This window comes from Ictidomys tridecemlineatus, unplaced genomic scaffold (genome assembly GCF_052094955.1).
Source record: "Ictidomys tridecemlineatus isolate mIctTri1 unplaced genomic scaffold, mIctTri1.hap1 Scaffold_3877, whole genome shotgun sequence".
In the NCBI taxonomy this organism is placed as follows: Eukaryota; Metazoa; Chordata; class Mammalia; order Rodentia; family Sciuridae; genus Ictidomys; species Ictidomys tridecemlineatus.
Window position 1 is genome coordinate 70,823 of NW_027522545.1, and position 12,105 is coordinate 82,927.

At 51.6% G+C, this 12,105-nt stretch overlaps 1 long non-coding RNA gene across 1 annotated transcript; it reads left to right on the top strand.

The window, feature by feature from the left end:
- The first annotated feature begins 4,104 nt into the window (after window positions 1-4,104).
- On the top strand, window positions 4,105-5,218 carry LOC144373400 (uncharacterized). Its single transcript, XR_013433086.1, has 2 exons — window positions 4,105-4,743; window positions 4,901-5,218. It is a non-coding gene; the product is annotated as an uncharacterized LOC144373400 (long non-coding RNA).
- The last annotated feature ends 6,887 nt before the right edge of the window (window positions 5,219-12,105 follow it).

The window sequence follows — 12,105 nt, forward strand, 5'->3', positions numbered from 1 at the left end:
GTCAGGAGGATGGCAAGTTTGAGGCCAGTCCAGGCAATTTAGCGAGACCATTTCAAAATAAAAAAAACAAAAAGGACTGGGAATCTCAAAAAAACAGGGGCCTAATGTTTTCTCTGATAAGTGGATGCTAATCCATATGGGGGGGTGTGGACATGGGATGAGTGGAGGAACTTTGGATGGGGCAAAGGGGAGGGGGTAGAGGGGAAAGGGCAAAGTGGTAGGAAAGACGGTGGAATGAGACAGACATCATGACCCTAGGTATGTGTATGATTGCACAAATGGTGTGACTACGTCATTGCCCACAACCAAAGAAGTGGAAAATTATCCATTTGTGTACAATGAATGGAAGAGCTTTGTACTGTCGTGTATATCTGATTAGAACTAATAAATATATTTTTAAAAATTCATCAGAAAAAAAGAGGCTAGGAATATAGCTTAGTATGAAGTTCCCCTGGGTTCAATCCCAGTATCCACCTCCCCCACCACACACACACACACACAAAATCTTATAAAGAGTAAAGGGGGGCCGGGTGGACACAGCGACACATGCCTGTAATACCAGCAGCTCGGGAGGCTGAGGCAAAAGGATCGTGGGTTCAAAGCCAGCCTCAGCAATTCAGCAAGGCCCTAAGCAACTTAGCGAGACCCTGTCTCTAAATAAAATATGAAAGGGGCCAGGATGTGGCTCATGGTTAAGCACCCCTGGGTTTAATTCCCGGGTCAGGGGGGGCAGGGGAGAAAGAGGAAGGTAGGGTTGGTTTGTTTGCTCACAGTTATGGAGTCCAGGATTAATCGAGCCCATGGCTTTTGGACGTTTGGCACGTGCTCGTCATGGTGTGTGGCGAGACCTGTCACCTGGTGGCTGGGAAGGAAAAGAGGAGGAGACTGCCGACCTGTGGCTCTTCAAGGGCGCATGCCTCCAGGGACCTGAAGATCTACCAGTCGGTCCTGCCTCTTAAAGTCTCCGCCATCTCCCAGCAAAGCCATGGCTGGGGGCCAAATCTTTTTTTTTTATTATTATTATGATTTGTTTTTATTAGTTGCACATGACAGAACAATGATCTTGACATTTCATACATTCGAATCAGATGGGGTACGATTTCTCATTTTTCCGAGTGTACAGGTTGCAGAATCACTGGGGGCCAAATCTTTACCGTGAGCCTTTGGGGAACATTCCAGATCCAAACTGTAAATATCACATAAACTTAATTACTTCCTTAAAGACCCCTGTCTTCCAACAAAGTCTGCCCTCCATATCTGAGGGTTCTGCACCCCAAGTTCCATCATGGATTGAAATCGACACGTGCCATGTAGTCAGACCTCGCATGTTTACATCTGTTGAGAACACGGGCAGACTTTTTTGGTCATTATTTCTAAACAATATGCCATATATTTACATATGATTTCCATGGTGTTAGGTAGTAGAAGCCACAGAGATGGTTTAAAGTATACAGGAGGATATGTAGGTTATATGCACATACTCTACCTTTTTTTTTAAAGTTTCTCCAGTACAATTTATTTTATTATTATTATTACATTTTAGTTTGCATTTATTAAGTATCTTAGATATATTACACTCAAAGTAACAGAACTTTTTTTAAGAGAGAGAGAGAGAATTTTTTTTAATATTTATTTTTTAGTTTTCGGCGGCCACAACATCTTTGTTTGTATGTGGTGCTGAGGATCGAACCCGGGCCGCACGCATGCCAGGCGAGCGCGCTACGGCTTGAGCCACATCCCCAGCCCCAACTCTACCATTTTATACAGAGGCCTTGAGCATCTGCGGATTTGGGTACCCACTGGGGGTTCTGGAACAAATTCTCCAGGGATGTAGAGGGGCAGTTACACACACAATCAAACTAGGATTTAGGGCTTCAACAAATGGATTTGGGAAGGCCACAGTTTGGTCCATAATAAAAAAAAAAAATCACAAGAATGAATACCTGCCCTGTGTGGTTGGTATGGGGGACACATGAACATATATGAATATGATAGTAAATTCCCAGGACTCCGGGAAGGAACTAGAGACCTCTTTAAAATTCCCTAAGGGGCACAGGGCCTTCAAGGGGGAACGAGAGCCCTGTGCTTGGGATGAACTTGATTCTGTCCTTTCTCTTCTCCCAACTCAGGAAGACCCAGGGTTTTCCTCTCTGTGACAAGCAGCTTAGTGGCCTGTACTTTCTTGATGGAGACTGCTGGGGTGACACAGGGCCTTCTAAGGGACTTCCTGGATAGAAGAGGCATCAGGTATAAGGTGGGGGGTGGTCAATCATCGCCCGTCTCTTCCCTTGGAGAGGTAAAACCAGGGAGAACCACCTTGCTCAGGTCTTTCTACATCTGGCGGCAACTGGTATGGATACAAAGGGAGACCTCCCGGTGCTGGTCTTAACCGGAACCAGCTAACACCCTTCAGGCCGGGGCTCTGGGAAACATGCGTGGAATCCGTGAGGTCTTCCTGGAAGGTTGTGGGTGGGAAAAGTGGGGCTTGGAAGGGAACTTCCGAGAGAGTGTTTGCCTTGGCTCTTGCACTTGGACTCCCTGCCCGGGTCCACTGATTCCTCTCCCGGGACCCTGCCCAAACTCTATTCTCCTTCGTCCCAACATGAGCTCCTCTGTGCCCTCAGGATCAGAATCTCAAAGAACCTTGAAGATGTGACGACAGGCTTCCACTGTGTCTGGGGCCTGGGGCCGACGTAGGTGAAAGAAGGCGAGCCCTGGTGACGCGTTAGTCAGCTGTTCACTGCTGTGACCAAAATGTCTGACCAAGGCAACTTAGAGGGGAGAAGACTGATTGGGGCTCATGGTTTTGGAGGATTCAGTCCATCATCAACTGGCTGCACCCCCTCTGGGCCTGAGGTGGGACAGAACATCCTGATGGGAGGTCATGGTGGGGGAAAGTTGCTCACCTGTGGGAAGTAAAGAGAGAGAGAGGGGCTGGGGATGTGGCTCAAGTGGTAGCGCGCTCGCCTGGCATGCGTGTGGCCCGGGTTCGATCCTCAGCACCACATACCAACAAAGATGTTGTGTCCGCCAAAAACTGAAAAGTAAATATTAAAATTCTCCATCTCTCTTTAAAGAGAGAGAGAGAGAGAGAGAGAGAGAGAGAGAGAGAGAAGGAACCAGGAATAGCGATAGTCCCCAAGGCTGCACCCCATGACCTACTTCTCCAGCCATGTCCCACCCTGCCTATCGTTTGGACCCCTTCCCAGCAATCCATTCAAATGATTAGCCCATCAATAGGGATGGATCGGTCCATCGACTGACGAGGTCAGAGCCTTCTTGAGACAATCTTCTCACTTCTGAGCATCACCCATTCTAACTTTTGCAGAACATTCCGGATCCAAACCACAACTGGTGGGCTCCTGGGGACTCACTCCGATGACAGTCATCGTCATCCGTACGACAGCAGCTTATTTAACTAACTCCTGTGGTTCAGAGGTGGTGCCCCCGGAAGCTCCTGTGTGAGACAATGCGAGAAGATTCGGAGGACCTGGCCCTGGTCTGTGAATCCATCCTGGTGGGATTCACTGAGTGGTGAGCGGGGGCAGGTGGGTGTGGCTGGGACAGTGGTTCACTGGGGCTGTGGCTATGGGGTCTATATTTTGGGTTCTGGAGAGTGGAGTCTCTCACTCTCTGCTTTCTGACCTCGTGAGCGGTCTGGCTATGACAGGGGCCACTCTCAGTGACATCAGAGTCCTGGCCCTGAGAGGATGTCTAGTCTAGTCCAAGAGGAATTCGTGGGAAGTGTCACACGCCTGGAGCTTCACAGAGGTGCCCATCATGGTTGGGTGGTGTGGGGAGGAGGGTGGTTGAGACAGGAGGAGCACAGGGGGCAGAGGCACGGGGAACAGCCGACGTCCCTGTCTGGGGCCTGGATATCTTCCTGAGGATCAGGCCAGGAACCCGACCCTCCTGCACTACGGCTTCCGTCCGAGGTGGCGCGGGAGGCCCCCACGCCTTCCCGCACACAGAGGGCCCTGGCCACCCCTCCTTTCCCCGGCCTTCACATCCCAGTTCCCGGGGCTGCGTGCTCACGTGAGACCATAAGTCACAGCACCGTAAACCACTCCAGAGTGTGTAATAAGTGAATTATTTACCCATGACCCTGGCTGAATGTTCATGGGGATAAATGATTAAGCCGCAGATCTGTCAAAAAGTTCCCATAAATAAGTAACTCTGGGCCGCCTTAATGGGCTTTGTAAATTACTCATTCCTGCCACCGCTAGATCGCTCTCTGGGGCCAACTCCTCGGGCCTGCTGATTTACTGCCCAGGTCGGCACAGGGTGACACAAACTCGGCTGGCCAGCTGGGCAGACTCCCCAGGTGCCAGGCCACCTGGCAGAGCCCCCCCAGGGATGGGGTGACTGGGAACAGGTTACTCTCCAGCGTCACCTCGCAAGAATGTGTGGTCAGACGTGAGCCGACCTTGGCCTCCCGGAGTCTGTGCGCCAGGATCACGCTGAGGTGCCCCCTTTTACCCAATCGAATGGAGGAGGTGCAATGCGGGCAGCACAAACATGAGAGCTATTTGCCTCCTTCAGGGGAATATCTAACTCAGCTGAAGAAATTGGGGAGATAGCAAAGCAGCCCTGCCTTGTTCCTGACCGTAAGGGACACTTCTGCTGCAGTCCCACAGCGGTGCTTGAGTTAAACTGAGACCAAAGAGTCTATCACAGGACAGAGTGGGGGAGGCAGCGGCTGACAGACAAAAACTCGTGAGCATCTCTAATGAACCCCCACAGGTAAATTCTGGTTCTGTGAACCCACAGGCTGGATGTTTATGTCCCCTTCAATGCCCCCCCCCCCCGTGTGATGGCACTTGAAGTCAGGGCCTTTGGAGGTGAGTAGGCCGTGACAGTGGACTCTTCTGATTGGTGCCCCGTTATTTCACACATGAAGGAAACATGGATCGTTCCTCTCCCGTGTGAAGATACAGCAAGACGGCACCATCCACGGGCCAGGAAGGGAGCCTTCACCAGAACCCAGCCTGCTGGCTTCTTGATCCTAGATGTCTGGTCTCCAGGACGGTGAAAAAGAAGTGTCTGCTGTTGAAGTCACTCAGTCCGTGATGTTTGTTACAGCAGCTCCAGACGACTAAGACACTAGCTAGGCATCTGTGGGTCAGATTCCTAAACGTCTTTCCTTTTATTTTCTTCAGCTGTGGGAGATGAGGGTCATGACTACTTTTAGGGATTAAATTAGATAATACATGTAAAACACCTGGCGCTGTGGCTGGCCCATGGTAAGTAAGCACTCAGGGGCTTTCTTGGCTGCTGATCACGCTCATCCTGACCATTGGTAGCAGTGGCCTCGTAGTAGAGACTGAATATTGGAGACGGAATACTGAGGAGTAGGTCCCACCGGCACCACACACACACAAACACATTTACACGCTCCTCTTCGCTGGGTGACTTGTTCCCCGGCCACAGCACCCTCCCCAGCACCCCGTCAGCATCACCACCCTGACACCTGCAGCCAGAGGCAGGTTTGGGTGGCAGCGGGTGGAGGAGGCCTGAGCTGGTACCATCTTGTCCTTTCTGCACACATGGACAGGCCGTCCACTCCAGGCCTCAGACGCCAATTTCTTTTCTTTCTTTCTTTCTTTCTTTCTTTTTTTTTTTTTTTTTTTTTTTGTACTGAGGATTGATTCCAAAGGTGCTTTGCTGCTGATCTACATCCGTAATCCTTCTTATTTATTATTTTAAGACGGCGTCTCACTAAGATGCTGAGAGTCTCTCTAAGTCACTGAGGCTGGCCTCAAGCTTGCGATGCTCCTGCCTCGGCCTCCCGAGTCTCTGGGATTATAGGTGTGTGCCTCCCGAGATCTTCCGTTACCAGTCTCACTGCAAAGCAGAGCCATGATACGATGTAAAGACCCAAGTGTGGGGCCAGAAAACCCTTTGAATTTCCTCTCTGTGTCAAGACCTTCGGTTCCCTACTCTGCCCTCACTGCACCTGACAGCCTTCCTGGGCCCCCTCCTTGAATGGGTCCTGCGTGCCGTGACCTGGGTTCCAGTGGGGAGGAAGGGGAGGAGCGTGGGATGAGGCCCGGGCCTCCTCTGCCTTCCCCAGGGCCAGAGAGACATCTGTTCCCCGGGCTGTCACGTCAGCACAAAACGTGTGCCAAGGGACCAGGAGGACGCAGACCATGTGAAGTGGCTGGTTTTCTGAGGGTCTCAGCTGACTCTGGGAGGCATGAACCAATACTGAGGGGAGAGCCCCACACTGTGCTGACCACCGGGGCTCCCTACCTCCTTCCCCATGCACACAGGGAAGCAGAGGGCTCAGGAGTGGACCTGGCTTAGATGGCCAAGGCTGCGGATCTGGGCCCACAGGCCAGGTCCCTGCCGGCTCTGCCTGAGCAAGCCCAAGGCGGCTGGGAGGCTTTCTGTTCCACTTTAAAAAAGAAGACGTGATTCCCATCTTTCCTGATCGGACCCACTCACGCTCATTCACAGCTTGGCAGGCTTTCAGCCCGCGCCGGCATCCGTCAACGCCTCCTTCCGAGGCAGGTCTCTACCCTGGGCGCACGGGGCTGTGGAGGCAGAGGCAGGTGCTCAGACATATTCACTGTGCGTTCTGCGCCTCCTGGAAATGCACGATCCTTACAGGAGATAAGACAGGGCTGTTGCCAAACGATGATGTGAAGCCACGGCGCCGAGTGTGGTGAGGGTCCCCGGAAAATCGAAAGCTCTCGGGTGACAATGAGCAGACAAAGGGGAGGCTTGGGACACGGGAAGCTCTCCTTCCCCAGCGCTCCAGCCCCGTGGACGTGGTCAGAGCTCTGAAGACGGCCCATGCTTCAGGGGAAGTCAGGCTTCCGACTGCTGAGCAGGGGTGAACGGTACAGTGTCCAGTTAGTGAGACAGAGCATGCAGATGAGGAAACTGGGAGGGCTTTGATTCCTCCTAATATCAAAACCAATATTTGTTACCTAGCTATTATGGGTCACGCCCTGAGTTAGGGACTTTCATTGTATTTTTTAACTTTTACAGTAACCCTTCGGATGTGTGTGAGGCCAGCCTGGGCAACTTTCTGAGACTGACTCAGGATAAAACATGGAAAGGGCGGGGCTCATAGCTCAGTGGTAGAGCTAGCGTTTGTTGAGCATCTACTATGTGTCAGACATTGTCACAAGCTCTACACATGTATCGATTTGTTTCTTCCTCATGACACCATTATGAAACCGATGCTAGTACACCCGCCACTTTATGGTTGAGGAATCTGACTCACCAGAGGTTTTATCAGTTGCCCAAGGTCAAATACAATGCAGTCTGAGAGTCGCGCCCAGGCAGGCCAGTTCTAGAGGAGCAATGCTGAGCTCCTCGTGAGTCCCACACACAGCCTCTTCCAGCTTCTGTAACTTGATTCATATTCTTCCTTCAATCTCAAATATCATTCCCTTCTTCCTTTCTGTGGATAAAAATAAATTTTTTGGGGGGGGGGTACTGGGGATTGAACCCAGGAGTGCTTTAACACTGAGCTACATCCTCAGTCCTTTTCATTTTTTCTTTTGAGATGGGAGTCTCACTAAATTGCGAAGGGCCTCACTAAGTTGCTAAGGCTGGCCTCAAACTTGTGATCCTCCTGCCTCTGCCTCCCAAGTCCCAGGATTACAGGTGTGCACACTCAAACCCATAATCTTTCAAGACTTGGTTTAAATTTTTTTTTTCAAACTCTGTCTTCCTTCCTTCCTTTCTTTTTTTTTTTTTTTTAAAGAGAGAGTGAGAGAGGAGAGAGAGAGAGAGAGAATTTTTTAATATTTATTTTTTAGTTCTCGGCGGACACAACATCTTTGTTGGTATGTGGTGCTGAGGATCGAACCCGGGCTGCACGCATGCCAGGCGAGCGCGCTACCGCTTGAGCCACATCCCCAGCCCCCTTCCTTCCTTTCTTACTTCCTAAATTAGGCTAGGGCCTTAAAGTGTTTTTTAGGGTATATGGCTTGGCCCAGGGATGTAGCTCATTGGAAAACACCTGACTAATGTGCACGATTCCTTACTGCTGTGAAAACAGAAAAGAGAAGCAGATATTGCCACAGAACCCTGTGGGCATCTTGTGTCATCACTTCTGTTTATGTGTCTGTCTCCCTCTTAGACTTAAAGTGACTCAAGGACAGATCATACCAGATGCACCAGTGTGTGCATGCATGCATGCGTGTGTGCGTGTGTGCATGCGTGTGTGTGTGTGTGTGTGTGTGTGTGTGTGTGTGTGTAGCACTGGGGCTGGAACCTAGGGGTGCTCTGCCACTGAGCTACATCCCCAGCCCTGTTTTATTTTTTATCTTGAGACAAGGTCTCACTCTATGGCCCAGGTTGGCCTTGAACTTGAGATCCTCTGCCTCAGCCTCAAGAGTTGCTGGGATTACAGGGACATGCCACCCTGCCCGACCCACACCTTATTCATCTTGATTTCTCCAGTCTTAAAGAAGAAAGCGTGACCCTACCTGACCCTGTGGTACCACCAGTGTCTTTCCTGTCTTCTATAATACTCCTCCTCAATTGCTGTTTCTAATGTCTTTCATATTCGTTCTGGAACCTCCTTAGCCAGGTCTTTGTCCCCGTTACTCCATGGAGAAGTTCATGTCAAGGTCACACCTGGCCTCCTGCCCGGTTCTTCTCCAGACCTACCCACAGCCTGTGACACGGCTGAACACTCTTTCCTCCTGGATATTTCTCCTTCCCTTGGTCTCTAGAATACTACTCTGAGCCAGGCATGGAGACACACACCTGGAATCCCAGCAATGTGAGAGGCTGAGGCAGGAGGATCCCCAGTTCAAGGCCGGCCGGCCTGGGCAACTGAGCAAGACCCTGTCTCAAAAAATAAAATGTGAAGCCAGGGGCCGTGGTGCACTCCTGAAATCCCAGCTTCTCAGGAGGGTGAGGCAGGAGGACTGAGGGTTCAAAGCCAGCCTTAGCCAGTTGCTGTTCGCAACTCGGCAAGAACCTGTCGCAAAATGAAAATCTAAAAAGGGCTTTGGATGTGGCTCGGTGGTTACGCACCCTTGGGTTAAATCCCTGATACCAAAAATAAATAAATAAAAAGGGCTGGAAATGTAGCTCAACGGTAGCGCACCGTGGGTCCAATCCCGAGGATCAAAACGAAAGCACACCCCAAAACCAAAGACTACGCTCTCCTTGGCCGGCTGGCTGCTCTCTTTCAAAGTGTCCTTTGTGAGCTCTCTGTCTCCCTGACCTCTAATCGTTAGAGCGCCCCCAATTTCCATCCCCCGCCTCTTCCCTCCTCTACACACTCTCATTCACGTCTCAGGTGATCTCACCCAGTCTCATGGCCCTAAATACCATCTATATGCTAATGATCCCCAAATTTATACCTCCTGCTCAGAATATCCTTTCCTGAATTCTAGATTCTGTTATTCAACAGTTTAGTGACTTTCACGGCCCGGGTGTCTAAGGGACAACCCAAACTGGTCGCATCCAAGTCCCAGCCCCTGATTCTCCCTGGGCCCTGCCCGCTCACCCACCCAAACCGGCTCCTCTGGGCTCTTTTCTGTCTCCATAGGGGACCCTGGTCTTTCCTAATTGGTGGCAGGCAGGCTCCACAGTGGCCTCTCTGCTCCCACCTGCCCCCCTTTGCCGTCCACTCATGACACGGCAGAACGTCTTGGCTGCTGGAAACCTTGGTTCTCTCTCTGTGACCAAAGTACCCGCGGAGCGCAACCTGAAGGGGGAAAGACTCATTTTGGCTTATGGTTTCCCAAATCTCCGCCCAGGGTGGGCTGGTTCCAAAGCAGAAAACTCATGGCGGAAGGGCCTGAGAGAGGACAGGGGCTGGCTCCCGGCAGCCAGGAAGGGGGCGGGGGAGACTGGAGGAGATGGATCTTTCAGGTGACGACACTTGCTTTCTGCAGCTAGGTTCCCACTTCTCAGCCATCCACCCGCCCAACTACCAGTGGATCAATCCCTCAGCTAGACGGAGGGGACCAGAGCCCCCAGGACGCAGTCATCACCAGCAACCCCACCTCTGAGTGTGGCTGCACTGGGGACCGAGCTTTCCATACCTGAGCTGTGGAGGACATTCCAGATTCAAACCACGACACCCCTTTCTGTTTTATTTGTCTGACGTATGAATTGTCCATGTCGCTCTGTAAAGGCAGGGGGCTTGTTTGGTTTTTTGTTTTGGTTTGGTTTGGTTAGTTTGTTGGTCTGTGCTGTCACTGAGATTTCCCCAATGCCTGGTTCAACACTGGGCACACAGTAGGCACTTGACACATGCTGGTTGAATGCATGAATGCCCTTTTCCGGTTCCAGTACCTTCACCCTCTGTAAGCTCCCAGTCGGCTGCACCCTGCACCGTGGTGCCTCCTTATTGGCACAAGCTCTGCAAAATTTCCAAAGCAAAAAAAAAAAAAAAATGCTCCTCCATTCACATGTAAATACAGAAACACAGCCCCGAGCCAAAGAGAAATTACTTTTGTGTTCTCCCACACGTGTGTGGATCGCCGAGGCTCGGCCCATCGATCAGAGTCGGGAGCAGACAGCCAACGAGAGAGGGAGGCTCACTTACAGACAGAAGCGGCGACTTGCAAACCGGCTACTTGATGAGCAAAGTTGTGGGAAATGCTCTCTTCAGAAGGGAGAGAGGCAGTTTCTGGCTCACCTGGGAGGAAATTTCTGGTTTATTGTGTTTCTCTCCAAAGTTATGGCTTTCCAATCCTGCCAGAGGCCACCAGGGGAGCACTGCCGTTCCGAGCGGGGCTTCCAATTCTGAAAAATTAATTTTAAATAGAGACACATTACACCTCCCCGCAGAGCACTTAGCAGGAAAGTGCTACTTAGACTCCGCTCAGCTGCCAGGTCTGCTCAGGCTGGGGTCCTGATGGTGGGTGGCTCTGGGTCCCCAGCTCAGCCCCGCAGGTCCAGCCTGGCCAGGATGCCCCCTCCCCGTCCCTCTCCAAGTCTCTCCGCAGGGCTTTGCCTTCTCTTGCTCTTTCTTGGCCATTTATATAGTTCTTGGATGCCTGGGTTTTTTTTTTTCTTCTTTTGTCTTGTGCTGCATTAGGAAGGAGAGGTTTCGAAGACACAATGAAGGTGCCAACATGTCGTTCATTAGAGGAGAAGACCCTTCAAAGGCCACGCTGTTTACGGGGCTCACACTGAGTGCAGGTGCTGACCGGGCACCGTGTGCAGGTAGGAGGCGCAAACACTCAAGGGTACCGAGAAGAGGCCTGGGTGCAAAGCAAGCCGAGGGGCAGTGTGCGGCAAGGACCTGTGACCATGTCCTCCGAGCTGGGTTCAAGGCCCTTCACAGCATGAAAACTGAGACCCTCAGGCCAAGCGAGCCGGACTGATCCTGTTAGAGACGGCCCAAGGTCCACTCAGGCATTTGGAGACAAGGGACGGGGCTTTGGTACCAGGCCCCGGTGAGGAGGGGGTCAGAAGCAGCAGTTTGTCTGGCACTGGCTGGGAGTCCAGGGGGGCAGGTTGGACACAACCTTGGCAAAGGTCCTCTGCAGACGTAATTTAAGTCCCAAACTGACTTTGGTCCCGCTGATTTGGAGTGTATCAAAGGGCAGTTTAAGCCTAACGCAGTGACGCACACCTGTCATCTCAGCAGCTCAGGAGGCTGAGGCAGGAGGACGGCAAGTTCAAAGCCAGACTCAGCAAATTAGTGAGGCCCTAAGCTACTCAGTGAGACCCTGTGTCTAAATAAAATATTAAAAAAAAAAAAAAAAAGGCTGGGGATGTGGCTCAGTGGTTAAGCGCCCCTGGGTTCAATCACCAGTACCCAAAATAAATAAATAAATAAATAAATAAAAAGCAGGGTGGGGTGGGGGTGGGGGACCTGCTTAATTGGTTGGGAGCAGAAATGACCCCCTGCTGCCTGACGGGGTGACACTCGTGCTGTGGCCCTCCCATGAACACGGGTGGCTTCCGGGAGCCAAGAGTCTCCGTCCCACGACCACAGGGCACTGAATTCTACCCCCGACCCCGCAAGCCCAGAAGAGGGCGCTGAGCTCCTGATGAGTGTCCCCAGCTGACATCTAGACCCCCGGGTCTTTCCCTCTGCCCCAGTTTCTCACCTACAGAACTGTGGGCAAATGAATCTGGGCGGTTTCTAAGCTACCGAGCATGTGCCAGTTT